Source organism: Lycium ferocissimum, chromosome 10, assembly GCF_029784015.1.
Source record: "Lycium ferocissimum isolate CSIRO_LF1 chromosome 10, AGI_CSIRO_Lferr_CH_V1, whole genome shotgun sequence".
Lineage (NCBI taxonomy): Eukaryota > Viridiplantae > Streptophyta > Magnoliopsida > Solanales > Solanaceae > Lycium > Lycium ferocissimum.
In genome coordinates this window covers 53,520,986-53,533,227 of record NC_081351.1, presented here as the reverse complement: position 1 = coordinate 53,533,227, position 12,242 = coordinate 53,520,986, and the positions used below count along the sequence as shown (strand labels likewise).

General features: G+C 35.4%; 1 pseudogene; it reads right to left on the bottom strand.

Moving 5' to 3' along the window:
• Positions 1 to 298: 298 nt before the first annotated feature.
• LOC132034290 (12-oxophytodienoate reductase 1-like) lies at positions 299 to 5,583 on the bottom strand (annotated as a pseudogene).
• Positions 5,584 to 12,242: the final 6,659 nt, after the last annotated feature.

The following is a 12,242-nucleotide window of genomic DNA, read 5'->3' as shown; positions in this document are numbered from 1 at the left end:
CAATCTCCTTTTCTTTTGCAAATACCAAATCACCTATTGAATTCCCTCCACAGAATGCATATGAACTTCTACCTGGAGTGCCTCTAGATGCTCCAGCTGTATTACATTTAAACCATCCAGTAGGAGGCAACTCCCAGAGAACTCTAGTAACTTGTCACCAATATATATATATATATATGATACCTGAGGTATAACCTTACTTGAGTCGTGATACATTAGTTAATTTCTTTTAAAGATTTTCTCTTATCACTTAAAGATATGAAAATCTGAACCAACTTTCAATATTTCACAGCCTTTATTGCAACTTAAAAAATACTGAATGATATAAAGGTAGAACGTGGATTTATGTAAGGGGCTTCCTGGTATGAGGAGCACAGCTATTTATTATCACTTATCGGAAAAACAAGAACCATTATACATAATTCATGCAGAAAACGCTAGTTATCTTACGAATAGATCACTTCTTCTGTGAGACATCTGAAGTATCTGACAAACCCCTATCCCCCTATATACATGAAAAGAGCATCCAATCTAATGCTTCCTCGGCATCATGCTGTAGTTTCTAGAAATGGATAGTCAGTATAGCCAACAACAGGATCAGATGTATAGAATGTTTCCCTGTTATACTTGTTGAGAGGTGCATTGAGCTCAAATCTCCTTGGCAAATCCGGATTAGCTATGAACATACGTCCATATGCAGCAAGATCAGCTCGGTCTTCATCCACAGCTTTGTTTCCATCTTCTCTATCGTAACCACCAGCTACCACAAAAGTACCTTTAAATGCCTTCCTCATTGGTACAAGGCTTTCAGGACATTCAACTTTTTCACCAAGTGTTTTCATTCTTGGCTCAACCATGTGGCAGTAAGCAATGCCATACTTATTCAAGGATTCAGCCATATAAAGTCCCAAAGCACTTGGATTTGAGTCTCCTGAATCCATGTAGTTAGCAAATGGGGAAAGCCTTATTCCAACTCTGTCAGCTCCTATCTCATTTACAACCGCTTCAACTATTTCTAGTGCAAATCTACAGCGGTTCTCTAAAGACCCTCCGTATCTGTCGGTACGATCATTGACCTGGTCTTTCATAAACTGGTCGATTAGATAACCATGAGCTCCATGGATCTCGATCCCATCAAAACCTACATATTGAGCAGATTCACATAAGCTGACTTAGTTTGAGTAAAGGTCTAATTTAAGGGCAATACTGATATGACAGCAAAGAAGAAGATATTCATCACAAGCAACCAATCTAACAAAGCACCTATATCAGAAAATGTTCTGCAATATTTAAGAATATTTTCTGTACCTAAATTTCTTTTCTTGATTCCTAGGAAAGTACAATGGAAATAGCTGAAAAGTGACTATTCTGGTCATTCAGAAGAGCACCAATGAGATGCCACTTACACTGCACATGTGACACTGTTCACACACATTGTGTTGCAAACAATACATTATTTATAGCACGAATTTCAATTCAATGTTCCGATATGCAAGTTGCACCAGCTAAATCAATTTACTTATTGGACAAAAGTTAACCTCTTCCCAAATAGTACATAATTCCCACAAGAAAAATTCAGCTTATGCATGTGCTTTTCATTGTTTGGCACTCATGATTCATTTTAGCACTTCCTGACTCCGTTACTATTCATTATGCAAAAGGTAAATATGAAACGAAGATTTTTTAGTCTAGAATTCCTCACAGAAACAACTTCCCATCAAAATAGAAGACATGTCCAGAAAGTGTTACCAGCTTCAATGGCATTTCTAGCAGCACGCTGAAAATGGGTGTAACAATTTGAGGAATTTCATTTGTTCTCAGCCGGCGTGGTGGTGGAAATTCTGTAACATCCCGGCCACCAGAACTGACTTGAGGTTTTGGTGGCTTGTCTGTGCTGGAGATAGGAGCCTGTCCATTCAGCTGAAAATCTGTGGTAAAGGAGTCAGTTAAGAAGCACCGATATTTAGTGAGACAGTTCTCTCAAAGCGTCAAATATGACTGTATAAAAAGGTAAAAACAACAGAGCTCAAAGTCAGTTACCTTTGCTAGAAACCCTCCCTGTATGCCAAAGTTGACAAAAGAAGATTCCTCCTTTGGCCTGGACTGCACTTACAATTGGTTTCCAGGCCTCAACATGCTCCGACGTCCATATACCAGGTGTATCTTTGTACCTTCAATTAATAAACAAATAGTTGTTGTATTTAGGAGGAGTATTTGGAAGATAATGGGATGAAACTGTAACTATAAAATTCCAAGAACTTGGTAAATTCAGGAACTTAAGTTACCCATGGGCAGTGTTAGAAATTCCACAGCCTTCTGATATTAGAAGACCGCCTATTGTGGTTCTTTGTGAATAATAAAGGATTGCATGTTGCTGAGGAACATTGCCATAAGATCTCTGCCTTGTTAGTGGTGCCAAGACAACTCTGGAGAACATGTAGAGTGCAATAAGACTAGTTTGCATTTTATCCATCATATTCATAGAAAAAAGGACAAGAAAGTTAACTCCATTGTCAAAATTAACACAGTAGATTTCAATTCACTTGAAGCTTTAGAATATGGCTGAGAGATAAGAACTGCCTGCATCTGTATCCAGCATTTGCTTATCAAGAAAATACTTACAAATTAGGAGTATCCCCCATGCACTAAATAACAAACTCATAACCAAAAGAAAAAGAAGACCAAGTTCATCGAATTTCTTGCAATTGTGTCTCCAGTTAACAAGAAGGTTGGTTTAAAAACCTTTTCTTTCAGCTATGTTTTTACTAGCCCTTATGCCTCCAAGGAATGCCAAGAATTGAGAAAATGAGTCCTACATTTCCTTATATGGCAACACTCAGAAGCAACTTCACTAATTGCCATCCATAACCATAATAATACATGACTTCCCACTACCACCAGAAAGCACTCTGATAAAGGAAATCAAGGGTGAACATTCTTGATATATTTTGATAAAATAACATCACATGGGTAAGTTTATTTTGCAAAGAGAAAATAGCCAAATGAGCCCCTAACGTTTGGCCGAAATCCCACCGAACATTCTCATGACCTTTTGCGGGGGCCATCACTTGGCCATTTTAAATGTGGAATATATTCTTTCCTAAATCTTTGAGGTAAGCGAAAAAGTGCGATTTCACTCTCTTTGAGAGAGTGATTCTTTTCATAAGTATATGTAATTTTATTTTTTATTTATTTATTTTTCTCTCATTCCTAATTTCCTTTCTTCTTCATGGAGAGGCCTCAATTGGAGCCACCAAATTTCTCCACCACTCCCCATGGTGAAGCCGCCGCCGCCGCCACTACAGTCCACAAAGCCAACACTTTCACTACGACCACAAGCTATATATAGCAATGCCAACCCCATTGGCATAAACTATCACGTAATTACTTTACACCCAATTTAACATTACCAGTTTTCAAAAATAAATATTTTACACCCAATTTCAAAATCAAACATTAGCCACTACAACACCATTAAAGCACCACTAAAATGTCATCGCCCGTGCTATTTGCAGGATCTTTTACCGTATATAGAGCCTCGCCTCTTCTGGGTCTCCAATCAATTTTTTTTTCTAATCTCCAATGCGAAATTCGTATATTTACAACCCAAAAGTGTTCAAACATACCTTTTACTGAAAATATTTTTAATAAGAGAACCTTGCTTCTCTGTTCAATAACGGTGAAGTGGGAAAATCATTGACTGCTAATTGAAGAAGAATGATTTTGGGTGTAATCTGGTAAAAGAAAGAAGACAAGTAGTTGACATTGTCAAGACAAAAAGTAACTTGAGATGACGCCTTTGATTTTGATTGGATTTTGATAATATACCCACAATAACAATTTGAGATTTGGTAAGTCAAAAACATAAAGGAAAGAAGAAAAAATAAAAATCTGGTATGGTGGGTGATGTTCTGGGAAGAACGAGACAAGAGGAATAGAAAGTCAAAAGGAAAGAAAAGGAATAAACTAATAGTATTAAGAGCCTGTTTGGATGGGCTTAAAAAAAACAGCTTATAAGCTGCTTTAAATAAGTTAAGCCAAATAAATTCAATTAATTTTTTGAGCTTATTTTAAGTACAAAATAACTTTAAATTTAAAACACTCAAAAAAAATTTGAAAAACGAATTTATCGGCGAACTTATAAAAGCCCAATTCAAACGGGCTCTAAATCAAAAGAAGGGAAAAGAACAGTAAAAAAAAATTAGAAAAGAAGGTTTTAATAAAATTAACACGTGTCAAACGCGTGAGATTTACTGTCAAGCCATATGTGGTTGTGACTTTTTAAGGGTGTAAAAATTTTGATTTTAAAATGACCAAGGGGTGATAGGAACCCCGCAAAGATTGAGTGTTCAGTTAAAATTTCGATCAAACATTGGGGGCTCATTTGGCTATTTTTTCTTTTGTAAAATAAAGAGGAATACCAAAAAATGGAACCAAAAAAAGAACAAAAAGATGAGGTGCCCACACATTCTGTAAAAGACAATGGGAAATGACTTTTAAGACATTGCAAAAGACGCTCCAACAAATTCTGGGTGCAAAACTGAAAAGAAGAACATGCTCACAGTCAAAAACAATCTCAACAATTGTGACGTTTTGCTACAAACCATAAGTACTAGTCCCTCTATCCAATTTATGTGATACACTTTTCTTTTTAATCTGTCCCAAAAAGAATGACAAATTTTCATATTTAGAAATAGTTTAACTTAAAACTTCCCCTTTCACCCTTACTGAATTAATTTACAACTACACAAATATGTATAACTTATTTTAGACCATAAATTTTAAAAGTCTTCCGTTCTTTCTTAAACTCCATATCTAGTTAAACTATATCACTTATATTGGGACGGAGGGAGTTCTATTTCAGAGATATACTCCAATTCCACCACACACAGTAGAAAAGAAACCAATTACAGGTTTGTTTAAAGAGTCCAAAGAACAATCTCATGCCGTAGGGAAAAATGAACATAGAATTAATGAAGTAAATGTTTGGCTTTCTGGTGTTAACATTGATTCAAGATCGAGCCATTAATGTCCTGATTACCTTGAAGAGAAAAAGCTTCGAAATATTCTATGGGATTCCTATACAATCTCATGTTATGTATACAGTTCACATGAGCAGAGCCACTTGAAATAAAATGCCAAAAAAGTGCAACAACACAAGTTCTAGTACACTTTATTCGTAAATTGTAACAGAGTTTTAAATTCAGGATCCCCTGATCGAATACATCCTTTTCAACCATAAGAAGGACAATATGCATGATCAAACAATTTATGTTCCAAAAAAAACTATAGGGTATCATCTTGTTTGCCTAAAACAAACAGAAATAGTTATGACAAAGATGATGGTTTGGGTAAACATTTAATAATTTAATTTACAAGAACAGTTAACAAACTAAAAGTAAAGAGAGCATCATAAAATCTAAAAATCTCTGAAAACTAGAAAGCTAAAAGCACCTGTGAGAAAGTTGAAAGTTTCCCATTTTATAGGGTGTGAGCAAAGGAATTTCCATTTCCTGCTTTTGCTGCTCTTGTTTTCCAGTATTCTTCATGTTCATTTCAAACTGCACCTTCAAGTGATGAATTGACTTGTTAGGAATGGCCTATATATCTTAGCCCAAGTTATAGTGCTTGAGCTGAATTGTGTGGCTGGTTATGAGTATTTTCTCCATGTATTGCGGATAAGAGGTAGATGCACTTGCAAGAAACAATAATGTGCCTGGTAAAAAAAGAATTTGTAATCAAAATATTTGGCAATCAGTAGTAACATATTGAGGCACTACAACATAAGGCATCTATAGCTACGAAACACATTGTAGCTAAATATGAAAATTTTTGTGGCTAAACACTTTAGCCACAATATTTTTTTCCGTAGCATCCGTAGCAAAATGTAGCGTAGCTAAAAGTTAGCTACGGACTTTACATGATCCGTGGCTAAGGACTAATACTTATTGCTACGAATATTTTTTTGTGTTGTAGCTGTGAGTGTAAAATATTCTTGCCACGAAAAATATATTTATAGCAAATAATTATATCCTTTTGCCACGACAAATAAAACTTGTAGCAATATTTATATAGTAGCTACAATGTGTTCTTTTGTGGCAAAAATTTTAGTTTATTTGCCATGAAAATACAAATTTGGTGGCTATTTTTGATACTTTAGTCTCGTGGCAATAATATTGTATTTAGCTACAAGTTCAAGAATCTATAGCTATAAATTGAAGTATTTGCCACAAATATTTTTAAATGTAACTAAGAATCCTTTTTTTTTTTTTTTTTGCCATGAAATGTATAAATTATAGCTAAATGTTTTCTTCATATGCCACGAAAAGTAAAAATGTGTGGCCCTATTTTTGGTGATTATATATATAATAATTAGCTACGAACTAAAAAAATTCATCGCTACAAATTAAAGAATAACCCACAAGCAATGTTAATTAGAAGAATTCTTCTATACAAATGAAAAAAATTGGATTCCAGAGTAAGTTTCAATTTACATATAGAGTAAGTTTCAATTTACATATAGTTACATATCGAATCAAAACTTGGAACTCATGATTATAGCTATTAAGTCAAGTGTTCAACGATTTATTAGTACTCAAAGCAAAAATATTTATTTAGCTATGATATTTTATTTTAAATAATTTTTTGTGGCTAAAAGTTATTATTGCTACAACAAGTTTCAACTCGTGGCAAAAAATTAATAATTAGCTACGAAGTTTTATTACAACAAGAAAGTTTGTGCCTATATCATTGGACTATTGCCATAATTTTTTATAACTTGAAGCAAAAATACTTATTTAGCTACAATGTTTTGTTCCAAATAATTTATTGTGGCTAAAAAGTTACTATTACTACAGTAAATTTCAATTCGTGGCAAAAATTAATAATTAGCCACGAAATTTTATTATAGCTAAAGTTTTGCGGCTATATCATTTAACTATTGCCACAATTTCTTATCTTGAAGCTAAAATATTTATTTAGCTACAACATTTTATTTCAAATAATTTATGTGGCTAAAAGGTTAACTATTGCTACGGTAAGTTTAAGCTCGTGGAAAAAAGTGATAATTTAGCTACGGAACTTTTCATAGCAATAAAGTTGTAGCTATTTAGGTGTTTATTGCCACGATTGTTAGCAATTATAGCAAAAATGAGAAATTAGCTTTGTCAATTTAATTTCGTGGCTAAATTTTTTTACAAATATGTAGATAGCCACGAAATTTTAAATTTTGTGGCTATTATTAGGTATTAGCCACGGTTTTTAAATTCATAGCTAAGATTTCGTAGCTATAGATGCCTTATGTTGTAGTGAGGGGGTCCATACCCATTAATGTAAAAGAAAAAGAAAAAAGAAATACCATGTTGCCAAGACAAGATTTGGCCAAATCCGGACCTGGGCAATTGTAACAGATTTGTTGTCAACTTGCATTGGTAACTTGCAGTGCAAATTGCAAGGAAATCAGTGCCTGTGATTGGTTAAGAGGAAGGCCATTTTTCGAAGCCTTCAGCTTCTCATTTGTCATACCAACAAAGAGAGAAAAGAAGAGTAAAGGCATCACGGATGGGAAATAGTTTATGAGGAAAAACAGAGAGTGTGAACGATATAGTAGTGATACCAATTAACTGGTATCACACAGAAATTCAGAGAAGAATAGAAGAAGATTGAGAAGAAGGGTTGAGAAAAGAAGGAGAAGGAGAGAGTTGAGAGAAGATAGAATCAGGAAGGGGGAAATCAGTGCATTAATATGTCAAAAGTTGTAAATTCTATTACAATTTCCCTATTTATATTTGTAGAATAAATCTAGCTAAAGAAAATGACAGAATTGAAAAAATGCATAAAATGAATTAACTGAATTTTGAAAGCTAACTAACTTTCACCAAAATTCATTTTCATCCAATTCGTGTGACTTTGATCTAGTTGGCATGTGGCATCTTCATGTTTTCCACGTGTGTAGGCGATGTGGCATCCAAATCATCTAATTGTGTATGAATACCCCCCATGTGGAACAACACCCTTGTCCTCAAGGGTGAATGAGGGAAATCTCACACGAAGTGCAGAAGCAAACTCCCAAGTTGCAAATGAAGCATCCAGACCAGACCACTTGATTAAGCATTGGGCCACTGCCTTATTGCCCTTTTTGACCAATCTTCGATCCAAGATCAGTTCAGGAGTAGGACAAAGGGAACTAGCAAGGTCAACCACTGGTGGATAGATAATGTCATGGGGAGTTTCATAGCAAAATTTAAGTTGGGAAATATGAAAGGTGGGGTGGATAAGGACCTCAGGGGGAAGTAGCAATTTATAAGCTACAGCCCCAATCCTTTCAGCAATAGGGTAAGGCCCAAAGTATCTAGAAGAGAGTTTGTTGTAAGGGCATTGAGAGAGGGAGGATTGCCTGTATGGTTGCAGTTTAACAAACACCCAATCTTCCACCTGAAACTGTTTATCAGTTCTGTGAGCATTAGCCTGATCCCTCATTCTCTGTTGAGCTCTGCTGAGATGGAATTTAGCTAGATTAAGTTTGAACTCTCTAAGAAGGTGCATGTCATCAATAAGGCCATCAGCAGCATCACCAGCCAAGTAGGGTAAATGAATAGGAGGAGGGTAACCATAAAGTAACTCAAAGGGGGATGTTTGAGTGGCTGAATGTGGATTAGAATTATACCACCATTTAGCTAAAGAAAGGAACAGAACCCAATCAGTAGGAGAGTCAGCACAAAAGCACCTAAGATAAGTCTCTAAGCACCTGTTGAGGACCTCAGTTTGGCCATCTGTTTGAGGATGGTATGAAGTAGAGGTCTGTAGGGTGACACCTTGAGCAGTGAGAAACTCCTTCCAAAAGGCACTGATGAATATGGGATCCCTATCACTTGCAATGGTGGTAGGGAAACCATGAAGTTTGAAAATGTTATTAAGGAAAATAGGCACCAACGATTGTGTAGTGTAGGGATGTGACAAGGCAATAAAATGACCAGCTTTTGTGAGCCTATCAACCACCACCCAAATGCCGATTGCCTTTGGATTTTGGAAGGCCTTCCACAAAGTCCATGCAAATATCAGACCAAGGTAAAGCAGGTACAGGTAGGGGTTGTAAAAGACCAAAGATATGAAAAGGTGCCATACTTGTTTCTCTGACAGGTGTTGCATTTGTGAATAAAGTCAACAATATCACCTCTAATCCTCTTCCAATAAAAATTAGTGAGTAGCTTTCTAGTAGTTGCATCAATACCAGAGTGCCCACCAGATGGTGTGGAATGCCATAGAGTAATAATCTTGGTCCGGAGGTCTTTATCATTACTAATAACTAACTTTCCCTTCCTTCTGAGCTGATCATTAAGCCAAGTGAAGTGCTTTGTGGAGTAGTTTGAAGAGAAGCAATGAGTGCAACTAATTCAGGATCAGTAGTCCATCCCGTTCTGATCTCATCCCATAAATCAGTCGGCACAGATGAAACCAACATAGACATCAACTCAGCACCTTGCATTCTTGAAAGAGAATCAGCAGCTACATTTTCTTTGCCTTTCTTGTACTGAATTTCAAAATCAAATGGAAGTAACTTGGCCAACCACCTGATCTGAGAATCAGTGTGGAGTTTTTGCTCTAACAAGTATTTTAAGGCCTTTTGATCAGTCTTAACAATAAAGTGTTGCCCCAGCAAATAGTGAGACCACTTAGTAACAGCAAAAACCAAGGCTAAGAGTTCCTTCTCATAGACAGAAAATGCTGCATGTGAAACAACCAACCCCTTACTAATGTAGGCAATTGGATGACCAGCTTGCATCAGCACTGCACCAATGCGATTTCCACTGGCATCAGTCTCAACTACAAAAGGTAGTGAGTAGTTAGGTAGAGCCAATACTAGTGCAGTTGTGAGAGCAACCTTGAGATCAGAGAAAGCTTGTGCAGCAACTTCAGACCATGTAAAATTATATTTCTTGAGTAGGTCTGTTAAGGGCCTGCTTATGCACCGGTAGCCTTGAATAAATTTCCTATATCCAGTTAGTCCAAGGAACCTTCTTAGTTGTTTGAGAGTTTTTGGAACTGGCCACTCTTATACTACTACTGTCTTCTTAGGATCAGTAGCAACACCTTCAGCAGATATAAAATGGCCCAAGTACTCAACCTTAGGAACCCCAAAAACACACTTAGAATACTTAGCTAGTAGTTGATGTTGCACCATGAGATCAAACACCACCTGCAGATGGATAACATGATCTTGGAGGTTCACACTATAAATGAGAATATCATCAAAGAAGACAAGAACAAATTTCCTTAGATACTGCTGAAATACATGATTCATCAAACACTGAAAAGTGGATGGTGTATTAGTAGGGCCAAAGGGCATGACTAAGAACTCATAATGGCCCATATGAGTCTTAAATGCGGTTACGAATGTCCTCACCCACCATCCCCCGATTCATGGTAGCCTGATCTTAAGTCTACCTTAGAAAAGATTGATGCACTAGATAATTCATCAAGTAAATCATCAATAATTGATATAGGAAACTTATCCTTAATGGTGCATCTATTCAGTCCCCTATAATCCACACATAACCTCCAGCTTCCATCCTTTTTGCCCACCAATACCACAGGAGAAGAGAAGAGGTTGCTGCTATGCTGAATAACCCCTTGATTTAACATATCTTGCACCAACTTCTCTATGATGTCTTTCTTCATGTAAAGGATACCTATAGGGTCTTAGGTTGACATGTTGAGCTCCTGGTTGAAGGGGAATTCAGTGGTCAAAGACTCCCCTCTGAAGAGGAAGTGTGGTTGGTTCTGCAAAGATCTGTTGGCACTGGTGATTCTGTTACGCCCTATTTTGAACGGGTCCAATATAGTTTACAACTTCCCGGTTCTTCTAACTGATTTAAAAAGGGTTAGAGTCGCCACCTAATTTTTAAGGGAAATCAGGAAACCTATATGTATTTTTGTGTCTACTCCATTTTAGTCCACAAAACCTATGAGATTCTAGATAAGAGTTTTATTTGCCCCGAGGGGAAGGTATTAATTAAGCATTCCTCAGGGCCTTCCGAAGAGAGTCCTTAAACTTAGTTTAACTGAATACTACAGGGGGATTATTTATTTGTTTATCATTATTATTACATGTTTTCAAAATGTTATGGCTTCATGAAAAGCTACATTGGGTGATAATATACTAAGTATATACAGTGTATAAAAAATGTATTTATATCAAGTATTTATAAAGAATGTATATTAAAAAAAGAATATATAAAAGAGTGTAAAGAGAATGTGCCTCGTAAGTATAAAAGTGTATCTGTTAGTATAAAGAGTGTATATATGTTAGTGTAAAGAATGTATAAAAAAATGAAAGAGTATGTAAAATAAATATATGAAGTATATAAAGAATGTATGTCTATGCATATAAAGGAATGTAAGTATATGAAACATATAAAGAATGTATTTCAAGTATAAAAGAGTGCATATCAATAAAAAATATGTATAAAAAATTGTATAAGTAGATATATCAATGCATAAAGAATGTAAAAAGACTTTAAGAATATTCGTTGGTGCAGAGATCTTATGTAACAAAAGAATTCAGAAAAAAGTGAAGTCGATTTGACTTGTTTCTACCGTTTCGTAAACAAAGTGTTTGTTTAATGAATATCCTATCAAAAGAATAAAGTACAAAAGAATTATAAAAAGTATTGGTAAAAAATAAGTATAAGGAATTGTGGATAAAAAATGAGTGAAAATGCGTAATGCCTTTAAAGAATAAAAGATTTGTAAATGGACGACTTAATATTTACCTAGCGTCAAAATGGGGATTTAACTTAACTAAAATATGTATTAGTGTACACGAAACAATATAAAATGTAAGTTGTATTAAAAGTGTATAAAGAATATAAAATAAAGGATGGACTAGTATTTTTGCCTAAACGTCAAAAGAGTGAATTTAATTAACGAAGCATTTATACCAAGTCAATTTAATCGATTTATGAAAGTATTGACGGCCTAAGTCTTGCCTAAAGCGAATGGCAAATTTTAAGTTAAACAAACGAGGCGACAAGTAAATAAATATATCAGCCCGTTTTCCAAAAGTAAAGTTTCCACTATACTACGAGTTATGTTTAGTACGGTTATAAAGAACGCGGAAAGTAAATACAAACGGTGATTCGGGTTCCTTTCGAGTATTGTCTTCGAGATGTATTTCCCGATACCTGTATAAAGACTTCGTAAAAATGTTAGTAAGAGAATAAATAACCATACAATGAATTAAA